The sequence below is a fragment of the Notamacropus eugenii genome, chromosome 5 (genome assembly GCF_028372415.1).
Source record: "Notamacropus eugenii isolate mMacEug1 chromosome 5, mMacEug1.pri_v2, whole genome shotgun sequence".
Taxonomy (NCBI): domain Eukaryota; kingdom Metazoa; phylum Chordata; class Mammalia; order Diprotodontia; family Macropodidae; genus Notamacropus; species Notamacropus eugenii.
In genome coordinates this window covers 241,322,181-241,340,969 of record NC_092876.1, presented here as the reverse complement: position 1 = coordinate 241,340,969, position 18,789 = coordinate 241,322,181, and the positions used below count along the sequence as shown (strand labels likewise).

The 18,789-nt window shown below is 37.6% G+C and overlaps 1 protein-coding gene across 7 annotated transcripts in view; it reads right to left on the bottom strand.

Annotated features, from left to right (window-relative positions):
• OSBPL6 (oxysterol binding protein like 6) overlaps positions 1-18,789 on the bottom strand; it is a 265,398-nt gene that overhangs the window by 226,153 nt on the left and 20,456 nt on the right. The window contains exon 1 of one of the 7 annotated variants that reach the window (XM_072612434.1): positions 2,568-2,655. The exons of the other annotated variants lie outside the window; for them this stretch is intronic. The gene's annotated coding sequence lies outside the window, so the exon portion shown is untranslated. Of the gene's footprint in view, positions 1-2,567; positions 2,656-18,789 lie in introns of those variants that run through there. 7 annotated transcript variants of the gene reach the window in all.

The window sequence follows — 18,789 nt, the reverse complement described above, 5'->3', positions numbered from 1 at the left end:
GGCAGCAGCCACAGAGGGTGCACAGCAGCCCATACAAACGGTTCATTGTTGGAGCATAAAAACCCCTGGGGGCACTGAAGAGCTGAGTCTTACCTCAGCCCTGGTGGAGCTGGTCTTTGTCTCACATTGAATGGTGGCCCTGCCCATCCAGCTTATCTGAAAATCAGCCCCCAGTGCTGACTTGGGAACTGGAGGCTAGGTGGCTGTGGAGAGATATCTGCTAAGATTCTGGGCACAAAAATCCCTCTCTGCATCCAGACCAGTACATGCTTGATCGTGCCACCTTGGAGGAACTGAGATCTCACAGATTCCCAGAGTATACTCTACTCTTGACAAAGGACCCAAAAGTCAAGTAACTGGTTGGGAAAATGCCCAAAAAAGGGAAAAAAAAATAAGACCATAGAAGGTTATTTTCTTGGTGAACAGATATCTCCTCCCATCCTTTCAGATGAGGAAGAACAATGCTTACCATCAGGGAAAGACATAAGCTTCAAGGCTTCTGTATCCCAAACAACCAAAATAAATATTCAATGAGCTCAGGCCATGGAAGAGTTCAAAAAGGATTTTGAAAATCAAGTTAGAGAGGTGGAGGAAAAACTGGGAAGAGAAATGAGAGGGATGCAAGAAAAGTATGAAAAGCAGGTCAATACCTTGCTAAAGGAGACCCAAAAAAATGCTGAAGAAAATAACACCTTGAAAAATAGGCTAACTCAAGTGGCAAAAGAGGTTCAAAAAGCCAATGAGGAGAAGAATGCTTTCAAAAGCAGAATTAGTCAAATGGAAAAGGAGGTCCAAAAGCTCACTGAAGAAAACAGTTCTTTAAAAATTAGAATGGAACAGATGGAGGTTAATGACTTTATGAGAAACCAAGAAATCACAAAACAAAACCAAAAGAATGAAAAAATGGAAGATAATGTAAAATATCTCATTGGAAAAACAACTGACCTGGAAAATAGATCCAGGAGAGAAAATTTAAAAATTATGGGACTACCTGAAAGCCATGATCAAAAAAAGAGCCTAGACATCATCTTTCATGAAATTATCAAGGAAAACTGCCCTAATGTTCTAGAACCAGAGGGCAAAATAAGTCTTCAAGGAATCCACCGATCACCACCTGAAAAAGATCCAAAAAGAGAAACTAGGAATATTGTGGCCAAATTCCAGAGTTCCCTGGTCAAGGAGAAAATACTGCAAGCAGCTAGAAAGAAACAATTCAAATGTTGTGGAAATACAACCAGGATAACACAAGATCTAGCAGCTTCTACATTAAGGGATCGAAGGGCATGGAATAGGATATTCCAGAAGTCAAAGGAACTAGGACTAAAACCAAGAATCACCTACCCAGCAAAACTGAGTATAATACTTCAGGGGAAAAAAAATGGTCTTTCAATGAAATAGAGGACTTTCAAGCATTCTTGATGAAAAGACCAGAGAAGAAAAGAAAATTTGACTTTCAAACACAAGAATGAAGAGAAGCATGAAAAGCTAAACTGCAAAGAGAAGTCATAAGGGACTTACTAAAGTTGAACTGTTTATATTCCTACATGGAAAGACAATATTTGTAACTCTTGAAACTTTTCAGTATTTGGGTAGTTGGTAGGATTACACACACACACACACACACACACACACACACACACAGAGCACAGAGTGAATTGAATAGGATGGGATCATATCTTTAAAAAAAACTGAAATTAAGGGGTGAGAGAGAAATATATTGGGAGGAGAAAGGGAGAAATGGAATGGGGCAAATTATCTCTCATAAAAGAGGCAAGCAAAAGACTTCACTGGAGGGAAAAAAAGAGGGGAGGAGAGAGAAACACATGAAGCTTACTCTCATCACATTCGACTAAAGGAAGAAATAAAATGCACACTCATTTTGGTATGAAAACCTATCTTACAATACAGGAAAGTGCGGGAGAAGGGGATAAGCAGGGTGGGGGGGATAATGGAAGGGAGGGCAGTGGGAGGAGGGAGCAACTAGAAGTCAACACTCTTGGGGAGGGACAGGATCAAAAGAGAGAATAGAAGCAATGGGGGGCAGGATAGGATGGAGGGAAATATAGTTAGTCTTGATTTCTGTGTCTTTGCCTGATGGTAAGCATTGTTCTTCCTCATCAGAAAGGAAGGGAGGAAATGCCTGTTCACCAAGAAAGTAACCTTCTATAGTCTTATTTCTTTTCCCTTTTCTGGGCATTTTCCCAGCCAGTGACTTGACCTCTGAATATTTTCCTCACACCCACCTCACCTCCTGATCCTCCCAGCCAGTGTTTGGGGTCTGAGATTCAAATGCTGCTTTCAGCCTCAGGGCTTTGGGCGGGGGCAGGGCTGCTATTCAGTGTGAGATTAAATTCAGATGCTCAGGTGAGGGCAGGGCTGCCTCTCAGGCTCCGTTCCCTCAGGGAGTTTATGCACAGACCTTCAACAATGGATCCAGGCTCCTGCCTGCTTGGAGAGCCCTGGTCTGCCACTGCCCCTCAGCTTCTGTCTCCCGAGGGGGCCCGAGCCATGGGGGCACCCCACTCCCCGCTCTACCCGCCAAAGGGACTCTCACCGACCCCCGTCACCTGTGGGTGGAGGTACTTGTGCGGCCGCTGGAGATCCCGTCCCTGAAGCCCGCTGGGATCTGTTCCTCTCGGTGCCGCGGCCACAGCAGGGCTGTACTCAGCTCCCAGTCCCGGCGCCCAGTCCGCAGCACGAAGGACCTTTTACGAGAGGTTTGCAGGTCTCTCCGGAACAGAAATCTCCCTCGCTCCAATGTTCTGTGGCCTCTGGGTGCAGAATTCGCGGTGAGTTACTTCTTTGTAGTTGTTCTATGGGTTGTGGGTTCGGAGCTATGTGTATGTGCGTCTTTCTACTACGCCATCTTGGCTCTGCCCCGAAATATAGTTAGTCTTATACAACACAACTATTATGGAAGTCATTTGCAAAACTACACAGACATGGCCTATGTTGAATTGCTTGCCTTCCCAAAGGGAATGGGTGGGGAGGGAGGGATCAAGAGAAGTTGGAAGTCAAAGTTTTAGGAACAACTGTCAAGTATTGTTCTTGCTACTAGGAAATAAGAAATACAGGTAATGAGGTATAGAAAGTTATCTGGCCCTACAGGACAAAAGAGAAGATGGGGACAAGGGAAGGGAGGGATGTTAGAAGAGAGTTCAGATTGGTGATAGGGGCAATTAGAATGCTCGGTGTTTTGGGGTGGGGGGAGGGGACAAATGGGGAGAAAATTTGGAACCCAAAATTTTGTAAAAATGAATGTTGAAAGGTAAATTAATTAATTAATTTAAAAAAATAAAAAAAAAATTTCCATTTCAAGAAAAAAAAAGAACTGGGAACATTTAGCTTGCAGAAGAGAAAACTTGGAGATGGAGTGGAGGGAATGAGGCACTATGCAGTAGCATCTTCAAATATCAGAAAGGCTGTGATGTGAAAGAGATTCACCTTGGGGTTTGTTTTTCCAGGTTTTGGCCCCTACTGTCATACACAGGAGCAACTGGTGGAAGAGGACAAGTTACACCTCATATAAGGAAAAACTGTCAACCCTTAGGACTACCCAAAAGTGGAATATCCCATTTTGGGAGGTAAAGGAATCCCCTCCATGACTAGATTAGCTACATGCTGGATGTGTTAAGAATGAGCTCTTGTCCAGGTGTGAATTTGGACAGAGATGTCTTCACAACTGTGCTCCCATCTCTCTAATGAACTTTTCCCCTAAGTGAATGAGGCAATAAGACAGATATTCCTCAGGGACTTTGCCCTATCAATTATCCTCAACTCTTCTAATTCATCTTCAATATCTTTCTATCAACTGGTCCTTACATTTCATTCACCTCTCCCCCATATAAACATACCCAGATCTCCTAATTCTAAAAAAATCAGTTTTCTTCCTGCCATTTCCTCAGGTTATTATCCAATAGCCCTCATCTCATTCACCGTTAAACTTCTATGAAGAATAGCCACTCACTTTTTTTTAAACTATCCACGTACTTTGCAATCTAGCTTCTGACCCTACTAACACTGCTGAAACTGGCATCTCAAGAGGTCACAAGTGATCTCTTAACTGCTAAGGGCCTTGCCCCAGGACTCCTCCTCCTTGACCTTACTGAAGCATTTAACATGGCAAGACCAACTCCTCCTCTTTGTCACTCTCTCTGTACTTGGTTTCACTGACACTCCCCCCTTAATTCTCCCTTTTCCAATTTTTGTAGTCTCCCCCACTCATTCATCCTCATCTTTCCATGATACAATGTATCAAGGGAGGATGAGATATTATAGAATATATTTCACATATTCTTATATATGTATATATAGATATAATTATCCCATTATATATAATACGTATTTTATATATGTATATATCATATTTTTTAAAGTTCAGATATGTATATAGGTCTATATCTATTTACATATATACAGATATAAATCTAGATCTCTATCTAGACAACATTTTAGTTGGGAGACACAGATCTATATTTACTTATCAAGATAGATATAGATAGATTTTAGTTGGGAGACATGTATCTTTATCTCCCAACTAAAATCCCACCTTCTACAGGAAATTTTCCTCAACCCCTCTTAATTCCAGTGCTTTCCCTCTTTTAATTATTTCCTACTTATCTTGTACATAGCTTGTTTGTATGCTGTCTCTCCCGTTAGAGTGTAAGCTCTTTGAGGGCAAGGACTGTCTTTTGCCCTTTCTTTGTATCCCTAGCATTTAGCACATAGTAGATACTTAATAGAAATGGAAAAGTGGGATGAATGGGGAGAGATCAATTTAGCAGTAAAAAATAACCTTTTTTAAAAAAAATAGTTTCATTATACTAAAAACAATAGCAAGAAATCTGACAGTAACAAAAGAGAGACTAGCTCAACAGTCTTAGAGAATTTTATCAGGTCTTTATTAAATAATAAAAATTAGTATGTTCATTGCTTATGTCCAAGTGAAGTTGCTGAAGTAGCTTTTTCAGTGCCTGAAAAGAACATGTTCCCATTTACTCTTAAGAAGGTTATACATTTTCCTTTATGACATTCATTTCCATAGCTAGCTCTTCTCACCCCTGATGCCAAGCCAAAATAGGGAAAAGATAAACTTCAGTACAAAATGCTGAAACTACTTTAGATTCCAAACTCCTGGGGTCCAGATTAATATGGTTCTTTTCTTAAAGGAAAATTAGTGAGTTTGCATTACATTGTGATGTAGGCTGAAAAATATTAACAAATTTGTTACTGTATATAGTAATACTATACAATACTAATAGCATAATATAATAACATATAATATACTTAATTGATAATTATGTTATATATAATAGAAAATATGTATAATAAAAATATTATATATAACACTCTATATATAATGTAATATAATAATAATATATAATACTATATCCAAGATACTATGCTTTAGATAACAAAGTCAACAGTTTTGACCAAGTACTAAATTCAATGGACCACATAGCTGCCTCTTGAGTCTCTAGAGTTCCCAGTGTAAAGGTGTTCTCAATGATCTATTATGAAATTCAACAAAATTAAATATACACATGAATTTGAACATATGAATTTCATTATATAAAATGTTCATAATTTGTCCCTGTTGTCCCATTTAATTTTCTTGCTCTAGATATATGTACACATGTATATAAACATTTATGTATACACACACATTATTATGTTATTATTATCATCATTTTACAAATGAAAACCTCAGGCTGACAGAGGTGAAGTAATTTGTCTAGTGTCACAGCTAGTAAGCATCTGAGTGAGTGTGTGAAGTCAGGTGTTCCTAATTCTAACTCCATTGCTTTCATGCATGGTGTCACCTAGCTGCCTGGTCCTTTCATCTTTTTACATACATACACACATTTTCCCCTTTATATCACTGTAGTCAGAGCACATAGCCTCTGCACTGCCTTTGGCTCCCATGTCCACAATATTCTCCTTCAGCTCGGCTTCTTGGCACTCCTATCCCCCTTCAAGCCTTTTAAAGGCTCAGTTCTACAGAAAGCCTATCCTAACTTGAAGTGTTCTCCCTCAGAAACAATTCTGAATTTCCTTTGTGTACATTTTTCATTTATTCATTACTAGGCATCCCACCCAGTGCTACAACACAAGCTCCTGAGGGGTCAGGACGGTTTAGTTTTTTTGGTCTTTCCTCCCTACCACCCACTGTTGTGTGACACGGAGGAGACAGTTCAGAAAATGCTTTTTCAGTAGAGGGTGTTCTCTGGTTTTTTCATGCTGTTTTCTTCCCTTTCCTTTATTTCAGAGACTTTTCCAGAGTTTATATTCCTCATACTTCTCCATCTTAATTATATACATTATATTATATATTATTACATAACATATAATAAAATTATATAATATATAGCAATGTATTGTACATTATATATTAATTTTATATTACATTGATACAAAAATTTATTCATTTATTTCCCAAAGCATGGATATTATGGCTATTTCTAATTTTTTTCAGCAACAAAGAATGCTACTATAGATATCTTTGAGCATTTTTCTTCTCATAATACTCTCCAAGGCATAATCTCAATAATAGGATTACTGGGTTAAAGACTATAATTACTTTTGAAACACTATGTACTACTAACTGTTCATCAAAAAGATTCCATAAGGGACATCTATCCATGCACTTATGGAGGGCACAGTATGTCAAGGATCATCTCATACAAAAGACATCTTAAAAAACAGAACATGTTCCAATTGGTCTAGAGGGTTTTACTTGTGGTTCCACCCAGGAATCAGTAGGTCAGGACTGGAATATTGTTTGAAGGTTAGACTATTCTCCCAACCTTCACCCACATCTGTCAGAGTAGTATTGATTGATCTGTGGAGCAATTTGACTTCCTTGGACTTTTCAATAACAGACTGCCCCACAAAGAAGGGAGTAAGAGTTATCTGGTAGCCCTTGCAGATTTTGTCTAGTGATGATCTTGAGTCATAATTATGTTTGCCTGATGCACAGAAGGTGCCATGTGGTTCCTATGCTCCATAACCTCCTTTGGCTCACTGGTGTGTCCTTCCAACCACCCTCATCCTCTTGCTTTTTCTTCTGATCCCAGTTTAGTCTGAGATAAAGGAAAAAGTTAGGACCCTTTTATTTTCTTCCTTGCCTAAATCCTATAAAATATCATATAACCTTATGTTCTCCACAGGAAAACATATAGTGGAATAAAATAATAAATACAAGGAAAATCTTCGAGTTTGCAGAGGTTTTAATAAATTCATCTTTGTATCCTCCAGAAGATGTATGCATGTTTACCATAGCAGACACTTAATGTTTGTTGAATTAAATTTAATTCATCCTGATCCTATATGCAGACATACTAAGAACCAAAGTTTTTAATTTCTCTTCACACACTTCATCATCACCAGTATCCCAGATCCTAAGGTCAGAACAATAATCACAAGTCAGACCCATCCAGGGCTAGCTGAGAATTAATTTCTATCCCAGAGAGTGTCCTCACCAAGGGAAGACTCCATATTGGTCATTCTACTGACTTGTGCCATTTTTTTCTACAGTTGATCCAAAGCTATACTGTAAGACCTTAAGAACCATAATCCTTTAAGCAATGCCTGAAATAAGGTAAGCTAGACCTACATCTTCAACCAGTTTTCTTTTAAAGGAAAAATACACCAAAACTCTGATACACCAAAAACTGATATGCAAAAAATATGCAAAAAATATGCAAAAGATAGTAAAACACCTGACACAAATAGGTGCTTAATAAATATTTGCTGATTGACTGATTAAGTCACTAAGAATTATCCAAGTACCTTTTTGGCTACCTAGAAGCACAAAAGGGCACACAAAACACATTGAACAAATGCTTCTTGATTGATTGTGTTTGCATAAGAGAGAAAAAAAAGCACAATCAGTTGAAAATCATTATTTAAATGCTTACTGTGTACTAGGCTAAGGGCTGTGGATACAAAGAAAGACAAGAACTGTCCAGCTTTCAAAGAATTCACATTCTAATGGAGGGAGGCAACAAAAATGCGGCCATGGACAAAGTCACTTAGAAAGGGTAGATCTCCCATACTACTGGACTGCTCCACCATGGACAGCAAGGAGTCGCAGAAAGAGACCTGGGCTTGAATTCTGCCTCTAACATGACGCAGGACCATCAGCAAGGCCTCCTTTATTTGTCTCAACCTGAGTTCATCTGAAAGGTTACAGTCAGACTAGACAACTCAATTTAACTTCACAGGCATTTATTAAACGTCCATCATGTTTCAAAGAGGTCTTTGAGCCCCAAAACTTTATGATATGAGATCCTGCAAATGAGTGTAAGTCAATCTCTCCAACCCTCTATTTCTTCATTTGTTAAAAATAAGAATTTTGTACTAAAGATTTCTAAGGTTTCTACCAATGGTAATATGGCTCTGGTCTAAATATGAGATGTGGGGAATTCATATGAATTTTATTCTAACAAACCAAAGGTTTCAAAGGAGTAGATATTATGACCAATAGTAATAGATGGTATAAAATAATGGCTTCCTGGACATGGGTTCACAAACCCCTTGGAGAAATTCTGAACAAAACAAACTTAAAATTTTCCTAATGTGACAAACCTAACTATAACATACAGAAATAGTTTCCCATGTATAGTTCTGTTATGACTCACATTCCTGTCACTTCAGAATATTATGATTGCCAGGTACAGTAATAATTGCACACCAAAAGTGAACGAATGCATATGTTTGGGTTTAATTCCACCTACTGAAAGGAAAACAATGTTTGACCAGAAGCTGAAAATCCTTTTTTATCAAATTAGAAAACCAAGCATTTACAAAAACAGACAGCAGAAAGGCCTTCACAGCCTTCTCTACCTTCTAAGAGGTAGCAAAAAGGAAGGAATTTGGCAATTGAATGTTATGTAGAACAGAATATCAGGGAAGTCAGTTTCACTAGAACATGATGAAAGAGGGAGAGTATTATGAAATAAAGGCAGAGTTATGAAAAAGTATGATGCTAGTTAAGGACCAGGGCAGCAAGGTGGCAGAGAAGATAACATACTGGGGTGGAATCACGAAGACTCTTAATGAGTTTAAGTCTAGTCTCAGACATTTAGTAGCTATGTGTCCCTTAACCCTGTTGGCTTGTAAAGGCAAGTAAAATAGGATCTTTTGCTGTTTTTGTTTTAGTATAAACAAGAAGTTATAATGCCTCTATTTGAATGTGATTAAGGAGGATCTTTTGCACCCATTGTTGGGCCTGGAAGATTTGTAGGAAGGTCCATGCTTTTTGTTAATGAGGCCCTAATTCTCAATGGATGTGACGTCTTCTGGCTCTAAAAAGTGTATAAAGACTCTGAGGGTGAGGTTTTACTTTGGGGTTTACGGACTAGAAGTGTTTATTTGACCAGATGAGGCCTCTGGGAAGCCACTAAACGAGCTCCCCCACTTTTGAAAACCCAGATGTTTAATGCTTCCTTCTCTGGTAACTATGGTCAGACAGTTGAACCTATCTATTGAATTCAGGCAGAGGAAGCCATGTCTGCTAATCTTTGATTTCTCTATATTTTCTTTGAAGTTCAGGGTGCTGACTCCCTTGAAGTAAGTAAATGATTTTATGTACTTGGTTAAAGGAATGATACATGTGCTTGATTATTATTAACCCCTTAAAAGTTGCTTTCCTTTTATCAATGCAGATCTAAGAACCTGTGATAGCAGCCCCCCTCCCCGTGTATGTTGGGGTACTTACTGTTACACGGCCTCAGTTTCTTCATCTGTAAAAATGAGCAAAAGAATAAAAAAGCAAAGTACTCTAGTAACATTGCCAAGAAAACCCAAATGGGATCACGAAGAGTTGGGTGTGACTGAAACGACTGAACAACAAAAAAAAGTTGAAGGACCATCACAGCAAGGGGGAAAAGTATCATGGTAAATCTAATTCAAAGAAATACTATTGTATTTATTTATATTATGCTCCCCGAAATGAATGACTAAGATGATTGAGGGCAAGGACTTATTTGCATGTTTTTGCTGGTTTATTTTTTAAGTCTTTATTCCCTGCACAATACTTTGGCTTGTATGAGACACTTAATAAATGCTTATATAGACTGACAGCTTAGATTCACCTAACAAACATCTATTCTTCACCTCCCATATTTGAGGGCACTGTGCTAGGTTCTGGGAATGTACATGAAAAGTTACTAACCCTAGGCTATTACATTCTCTTGATGGGGGCGGAGAAGATAGAAGGCTTATACAGAGAAGTAAAAACAGTAAATACACAAAATAATATAAATTAATTTCAAGAGGCAAAGAATTGGGGGAGAAGGCAAAAATCAGTAAAAATCTTCACATAGGAAGAATTACCTAAGGATTCTAAGAAGTAGAGAAGAGAAAGGAATTTGGAAATGGAATAGTGTGTAGGATGGAATAGCTAGGAAGTCAATTTGACTGGAACATGGTACATGAGGGAGAGCATCATAAAATAAATCTAGAAAGGCAGGGAGAAAGCAAATTTGGGATGGCTCTGAATGCCAAGCTGGGGATTCTGTACTTTATTTAGAGACACTAGGGAGCCACTGAAGCTATTTTTGAAGGGGAGAGGCATGGTCAGATCCATCTTTTAGGGAAATCAATTTGGCAGCTATGTGGAGAACGGATTGTAAAAGGGAGAGTTTGGAATTGGAGAGATGACTTAAATATTTTATAGTCTGATATTTAAAGGTTCCCGGAACTCTAGTTACTTTCTCATAGGAAGCTTTTTCCTAGTAACTTTGAAAATCAAAATTTTAAAACATGGTGACCTTAAGAAACTTCCTCAGATTTCTAATCTTCCATAGCTAAGAGGTAACTGCTTCCTAAGTATAATAAATGATCATGCTAATTGAAACTGATCAAACACTCAGTTCTGCTGCCTAGTAGTTCAATGGGCTTAAAAGGATTAGACAAACAATTCTGGAAACATACAAAGAAATCTTGTTTGTTAATGAATTTCTGATATGCAAGAAAGGAAATTTTAAGTGCTTCAACAAACAACTGTATGGAGAATCTAATTTATTCAAATGATTTATCAATAAACTTGATCATTTAAATCTATAATGAATAAAATTATGTAGTCTATTTCTGTGATGCTGGGTGTCTTATTAGATACACACATTTTCTTGTGAAATAAAAGGAAATCTGAGGCTCTTCTGCTCCTCCATTTTTATATTAGGAACCCACCTTTTCCACATGGAATAGAACCCTAAAGAACAGGTCCATAGGATTATAAAGCAAGAGTTTGAAGAGACCTCAGAAACCATCTAGTCCAACCTCATCATTTTACAAATAAGGAAACTGAGGTACATGGTTAAATGACATGCCCAAGGTTACACAGATGAAATCAGAGTCAATATTTGAACCAAGGCTCTGTAACTCCAGAGTCAGTGCTCTTTCCACCATTCCATGATTCTTATCATGTGAAATATACAGTATAACATTATCCTTTCACTAAAAAGGGAAAAGGGATAGAGGTGGCAGGTGACCTGAATATAGGACCACACATTCTACAGGTATTGTGTTCAAGTATAAAGAAACCTGGACTAAAAGTCAGAAACACGTTCTTGTCTCAACCCTGCCACTATCTAGCTGGTTAGTTCACTTTTCTCAGTCTTCACTGTGCACATCTGTAAAATGGTCATAATATAAGAAAAACATGTGAAAGGCCTTTAAAAGGTTAAAAATACTTTTTTGGAAATAAAGTACTTTCTATAGAGACTATGTCAGATATTCCATTACTACCTTCCTTAACTCCTGATCCAATTCTTCAAGCTACTTAGAAAGATGAAATCTGAAGGGCTTAAACTGGATAGACCTTCACAGGGCTAAACCATGCAACTATTTCTACTTCTAATACCTTTCTTAATGTTACCACTGAAATGATTTAAGTATAGGGGTAAGGGAGATTTAGAGGACTAGAGAGGGTCTAGATTCTTTAAGCATAATTTCAGAATTATGTATTTTTACCAGAAGAATTAATTTTACCTATAATGAAGCCAATATAGTTATCCCTTAACAGATAAATGTTTCAAGTTTTAATATGTTACAGAGGCTTATAATCTAAGTAGCCCTGTAAGGTCATCTGTCCTCCTGGAAATTTGGTTGAACTTTTGAAGAAATGAAAGTGCACAGGATTTTTGTCAGAGGACATGAGGGTTCAAATTTCACCTCTGATGCTTACAACTGTATGATCTTAGGCAAGTGCACAGTCTCTCCTAGCCTCTCTCATTGAAAATAAGAAGGCTGGACAAAAGAGCCTTTAACGTTCCTTTCAGGAACAGTTCACCCTTTTCTTTGGCCTTTGAAAAGTCTTGAAAGTTTGACTGAAGTCACTAGACTACATAGTAGCTACATTTCTTATGGTGAAAAGGTAGGAGACTCAGGTCCAAGGAGAACTGCCAACAGACCGCACCATCTGGAGTTTCAAAGGAAAAGATGATGTTGGCCCACGTGTAGGTGCATGTTGTAGAGGAACAATTTATCACTTCCCTTGCTGGGCCATCTCTTCAGATACATTATTCCTGACCTAGAAACCATGCCCTAAGGTACTAAACTCCAGAAACTCCCATACTAGGACCCCACCGTCCAGACTGGGGGTTGCCTCAGTTGCTTATCACGTCATGCCCCAGCTTCAGGCCAGCTTCACTTCACTCCTTCAGCAATATTCTCACTAGCCACAGTGTTGGTACTCAAGCACTCAAATTATCACTATCCTTCTGATTCTTGAACCACAATCAAATCTTCTTTGCCATTGACCCCAAAAAGTGTGAAATTTCTTTCCATAAGGCTCTACTCACTATTCCACTATCTTTACAAATTAAACCCTCCCTGGTTACCATTCCCCAATTTGAATGGTGCCACCCTGCCCCATGAGAACCTAAGCTCCTTAAGGGAAAGGACTGTCTCAGTTTTGTATTTGCAATCCCAGGATTTAGCACAGTTTATGGCATATATTAAATGCTGAATAAATGCTTTTCCATTATTTTTCTTTCTTTCATTTATTCATCCATTAAGCATAGGACAATCATATCAGCTGGATCTGAGGAAATAATAATGACTCCAATGCATATAGTAACATAAGATTATCAAAACGCTTTACACATAGTTCTCCCATCCTCATCTCAGGGGTTATTGGCACAGAACCCCAGTGATCTGGAAAATCTGCGTGAAAATTTTTGGCCCTTCCTTTCTACTAGAGAAATATGAATTATTATAGTATTAAAAATACTATAAAATAGAATATCAATATATTTTATGCATTTCTGAGTTTCTAAACTTTTTCTGTATCATCTATTAGTCTGTGTTATCTGTGGCTTCCACAAAATTCCCCAAAAATTCCCATTAATTTCTTATGCTGACTCATGATACATTAAAACCACAATGGGTAAAGGTGTAGAAGGGATAACTGTACTCTCCTACCTCAATGGAGCCACACCATGATGCTGTGAAGTGCTATACCCACTTTACAGATGAGGAAATTATGGAAACCAAAAGAAATTACATGACTTTCCTAGGGACACAAAACTTGTAAGGGTCAGAGTCGAGATTAGAACTCAGGCCTTCTGTCCAAATTCAGCATTCTACTTACAACACTTTCCCTTAAGAGAAGAGCAACCAATAGAATTCCCTAGAAGCAGTTGGGTACGAGGTTAAAATGGAGGTAATCAAAAGTTGAACTGTCTTAAGAATTCACTAAAGCTCAGCACTGCTCACTAAAGCATAACCATGGATAGGGAGGCAATTCTCACCGTCAATAAGTCAAGACAATGACTGTAAGCCATGACTTCAAGCCAACCATGAGCCTCAGCCTCAGCAAGCACATCTAAAATCCATCAGAGGATCATGATAATAAAAGTAGCATTTACTCTGCTTCCCCTGAAAAGCACTGCTGTTCCCTGGCGGGTCTTTTCAACAGTGGCCATGTCAGATAAAAATCATGATCAGTAAGACATCTCAGGAGCCTTTCAGATGGACTGAGCTACATAAGGTCAGAAAGACTTGAGTTCTAATTCTGTCTCAGGTACTTATAGTAACTGTGTGGCCATGGGAAAGTTGCTTAATCTCTTTCAGTGTAAGTTTTCTCATTTGTAAAACCAGGATAAAAAAGGAAGTATGGTGTAATCTCTGTTGAGCTGGCCTGAAAACTAGAAAAACCTGGATTCAAATCTTGCCTCTGCCACATACTGGCAGGGAGACTCTGGGCAAGTCAGTGCCAATGGTTGTAAAATTAAAGACATCCCAGAAGCTTCAATATTAACTTAGAAAACCACAAACTGTTGGAAGGGATGTGGAAAAATTGGGATACTAATATACTGTGGACTGTGAACTGGTCCAACCATTTGAGAAAGCAATCTGGAATTAAATACAATATGATATAATATAATAAACATATATATAATCTGGAGTTATAAAACTGTGTTTACCCTTTGATCCAGCAATAGCACTATTATGTATATTTAACATTTATAGTAGCTCTCTGTGTGGTGACAAAAAAAAACCCTGGAATTTGAGGGGATGCTCATCAATTGGGGAATAGCTAAACAAGTTGTAGTATATATGACTGTGATGGAATACTACTGTAATAAGAAATGAAGTTCATTTTAGAAAAACATAGGAAGATTTGCAGGTAATAAAGAAGAACGAAATGAGCAGAACCAAGAGAATGTTTTATACAGCAACACTAATACTGTTAGAAGAAAAACTGTAAACGATATTATTTTGAGTACCATTACCTCTTCCATATCTCAGGGGTTAGTGTGCTACACCTCCCAAATCTGGAAAAATCTGGATAAAATTTTTTGGCCCTCCCTTCATGCCAGAGAAGAAATCTGAATTTTTCCTTTTTTTAAATAGGGTGTTTACAGTACTTTATTGTAAAATTTGGGTTAAATTATTTGGTCACAGGCTCTGAGTCATCTATTGGTTTTCAAGTATCCTCTGCAGCTACTGCAAAACTCCCCTAAAATTCCCATTTAATTGCTGATGCTGACCAATGACATTTTGAAACCACAACGGGGAAAGCTGTGATGTGGAAGGGACATCTGCATCACAAATGTTCAAATCAGTTACAAAGGACCTATGAACGAAGATGCTATGCACCTCCAGAGAAAACTGGTTTTATACATATGTATATCGTTTCATATATATGTATATATATGGTTTTATAGACAGAGAGAGATACATGGTTTTATATGTGTGTACACATATATATGTGTATATATATATATATATATATATATATACACACATACATATGTATACACACACACACACACACACATATATTCATCTGTGTCCAATGGTGGCCTCTCTAGTGCTGAGTGAGGGAGGAGGGAGGAAAAAAAATAAAAAGTGCACAGTAGAGAATAAAAGAAAACTCATAAGGAAGCACAGAAAAGCAGGATAGCTTTGAAAACAATACAGTATTTATTATATTGTTTTTCAAAAAAATAAACTTATACTGTGTAAATGAAAACTTGTCTTCTTGTATTTAAGTTCAAAAGGAATAAAAAAAATTAAAAAGAAAACCACAAATTAACACAATATCATATTGTATTTTCATCTATTTTGCTAAATATTTCTCAATTATATTTTAATCTGTGTCAGGCTGCCTCAGAGTTTGACATCTCTGCTTTAGGTCACTCTCTTCAAATTCAAATTGCAGAACTGAAACTGACTAGCATTCATATTTTCTTCACCTATACTAAGGAAACCATAAATCCAGTCCCGATCCCTATGCAATCCCGCAGGATGGATACAAGGTTTAGATAATATATACTAAATGTTTTGCAAATCTTAAAGTACTACTACTAAGATTACTACTATTACTATGATATAATGGTATAGTTTGGTTGGAATGGCAAAGCAGTATAGCCTTTTTCAAGCTTTTAGTTACTAAACTGAAAGCACCAAGTATACATTGGCAAATACTATGTGTACCAGATAAAGTTTTCCTGTAATCCTGAAGAACCATTGTTTGAAAGGAGCACCAGCCTCCCCATGATTTCTCTGGCCACTTTTCATCCTGGGATGACTTTATGGAAATTCTAATTTAGCTCAGAACATGAAGTGCCTACAGTTCTTTTAGGCAGAGAGCTAACATTGTCTTCACACTGCATAACTTAGCCTGTTTACTCTTTGAATATTTAAAAGTCTTGAACTAAACTTTCAATCCCATACCCAGTCAAGTTGGCGTTTGGTGCTAAACTCAGGGATGGGTGAGTATCAACTTTAGTTCCTCTCAAAATAAGAAATTACATTGGGAGCACAAATAAAGCACTAGTCTAAAACCCTAAGTCACAGCAAAGGTCATGATGGATTTCCAAGGAATTCCTTAGTTTCCAGTGTAAATACTCCCGGGAATTCAGAAGACAGTGAAATGGGACAAAACTCTCAGATAACTCCTCCTTAAATTGCAGCACTTCAGACACAGGCCAAGTATTTGGACACCAACCTTCATCAGGATGCTCTCACTTAAGTAAAAACCTGAGGCTTACAGATTAATCTGTCATGGAAAGCAGCCCACCAACATTCACAAAATAATGAGCTTGCTAATTTCCTGTTGCCAGGACACTCATCAAAACTGTAAAAGCACTGGCATCATTAGAAATGTAACTCAGGAAGTCCATGAATGACACACAACACTCAGGGAGAGAAAGAGAACTGGCAAAAAGAAATTTGTAATCTGTGGGCAGTCAAAGGAAGTAAAGTGTCAGAAACAGAATTTTGGTTACATTCATTTTAAGAGTTGCTACTTTTCAGAGAATTGTTACAGTCCTTGGCTTTCACAAAGATCTAGAAGGAAACCAATGAGCTATATATACATACAAATGCTCGGAGAGAAGAACTCAGTACTTTTAATTTACATTATTTATCTGTCATCAGGGAACTTTGTTTCAGGACGTCCTGTGAAGGCATTATAACCAAACCACTACCAAAATTCTTGAAAATGCTATTCTGCCAATGATCTATTTATTATATCGTTCTTATGGAACTAGCTGTTCCTACTAACAGTGTTTGTTTAAAAATCTTATCTTATTGGAAGCTATTAAATCTATTAGACAGGGCATGATTATAGTTCTTTGACCTTGAATGTCTGACTTGAACCTGCTCACAAAATTCAAGTAAAGAATTTCTGTCCACAAGACGCATACCAACTGATGCTGAGTGAAGTGAGAAGAACCAGGAGAACATTCTACATGGCAACCAAAATATTGTGTGGTGATTAAATATGAAGTACTTAGCTCTTCTCAGACATGCAGTGATCAAGACAACTCCAAAAGACGTGATGAAAAATGGTATCCACATCCAGAGAAAGAACTATGAAGTCAGAACACAGATTGAAGCATACTATTTGCATTTTTTATTTGTTTTTTCTTTCTCATCGTTTTTCCCTTTTGTTCTTATTCTTCTTTCACAGCATGATAAACGTAGAAATATGTTTAACATGATTGTTCATATATAACCCTATATCGGACTGCTTGCTGCCTTGGGGAGGGGGGAGGTAAGGGAGAGAGAAAAATTTGGAACCAAAATTTTACAAAAATGAATGTTGAAAACTATATATGTAATTGGAAAAATACTATCACGTATATGTATGTATATGTGTATATATGTATATGCAAAATTCATGTCCACAATTTTAAAAAAATATTTCCTACAAAGGGAAGGGGATCTTAGCATCAGTTAACTGTATTGTAGGGGTCCTTAACCTAAGGTCCACAGATCCCTAAAAGTATATTTCCAGGGGAATTCATGAACTTGATTGGCAAAAATAATTGACATCTTTAATTTTCACTAACCTCCAACCAAAATTTACATTTCCTTTAACTATCTGAGAAGGGGTCCTGAGACTTCACCAGTCTGCCAATGGGGTCAATGACACAAACTTGGTTAAGAATTCCTGCTGTATTATAAAGGTTTTACTCAAAGAAGAAATTAAAGATCTCACTTTGGATCCCAAATGTATTTTTTGAGAGACAGTGTATTCTCACGGATACTGTTGAATTTGGAAGTAAGAAGACATAGGAGGTGAAGTCAAGAAAAACTGGGTTAAAGTTTAGCCTTTTTACATTTAATAGTTGTGTGGTCTTGGGCTGGTCACTTCATATGTGTATGTCTCAGTCAACTCCAAAGGACTTAGAGAAGTTTGTGCCTTGGTGGAGAGCGTTTCTTAGTCTGTACCTTACTTGGGTATATGTTTTACAATTAACTTTGGTAGAACTTCTCTCCCACTTCATGTCTACCTCCTGGCTTCCCAGGGTTCCTTCAAGACCCAGCTCAAGTCCCACCTTCTAATAAATGCCTTTGTAGCATTTAACGCCTTCTCTTTAAAATTAGCGCCAATTTCTCCATGTCCTCTTTGTACACAGTTGTTTGCAAGTTGTCTCACCCATTAGACTGTGAGCTCCTTGAGAACAGCGACTGTTTTTTGCCTTTCTCTGAATGCTTATAGTGCTGGGCAAATAGTAGGCACTTAATAAATACTTGTTGACTTGACAACAGAGTGAGGCATCAGAGTAGATAAACAATATACAATATAATTTTATGTACAATTGTTAAAAATCATGCATTTGGGCAATTTCTAAGGAATGATTAGTAACAAAAGTGATAAAAAATGCCACTAAAAGATTGGGGTCCTTCTGATTCTCTTGACACTTTAGCAGTTATTCAGAGGCTACAACCAACTTAAAAACTGAATAGTCTGAAACTCCAAGTGAGATGGTCAATTCAGGGTTAATCCCAAAGCTTTCCCAGCAGATTTGCCCTTCACTAAATTGT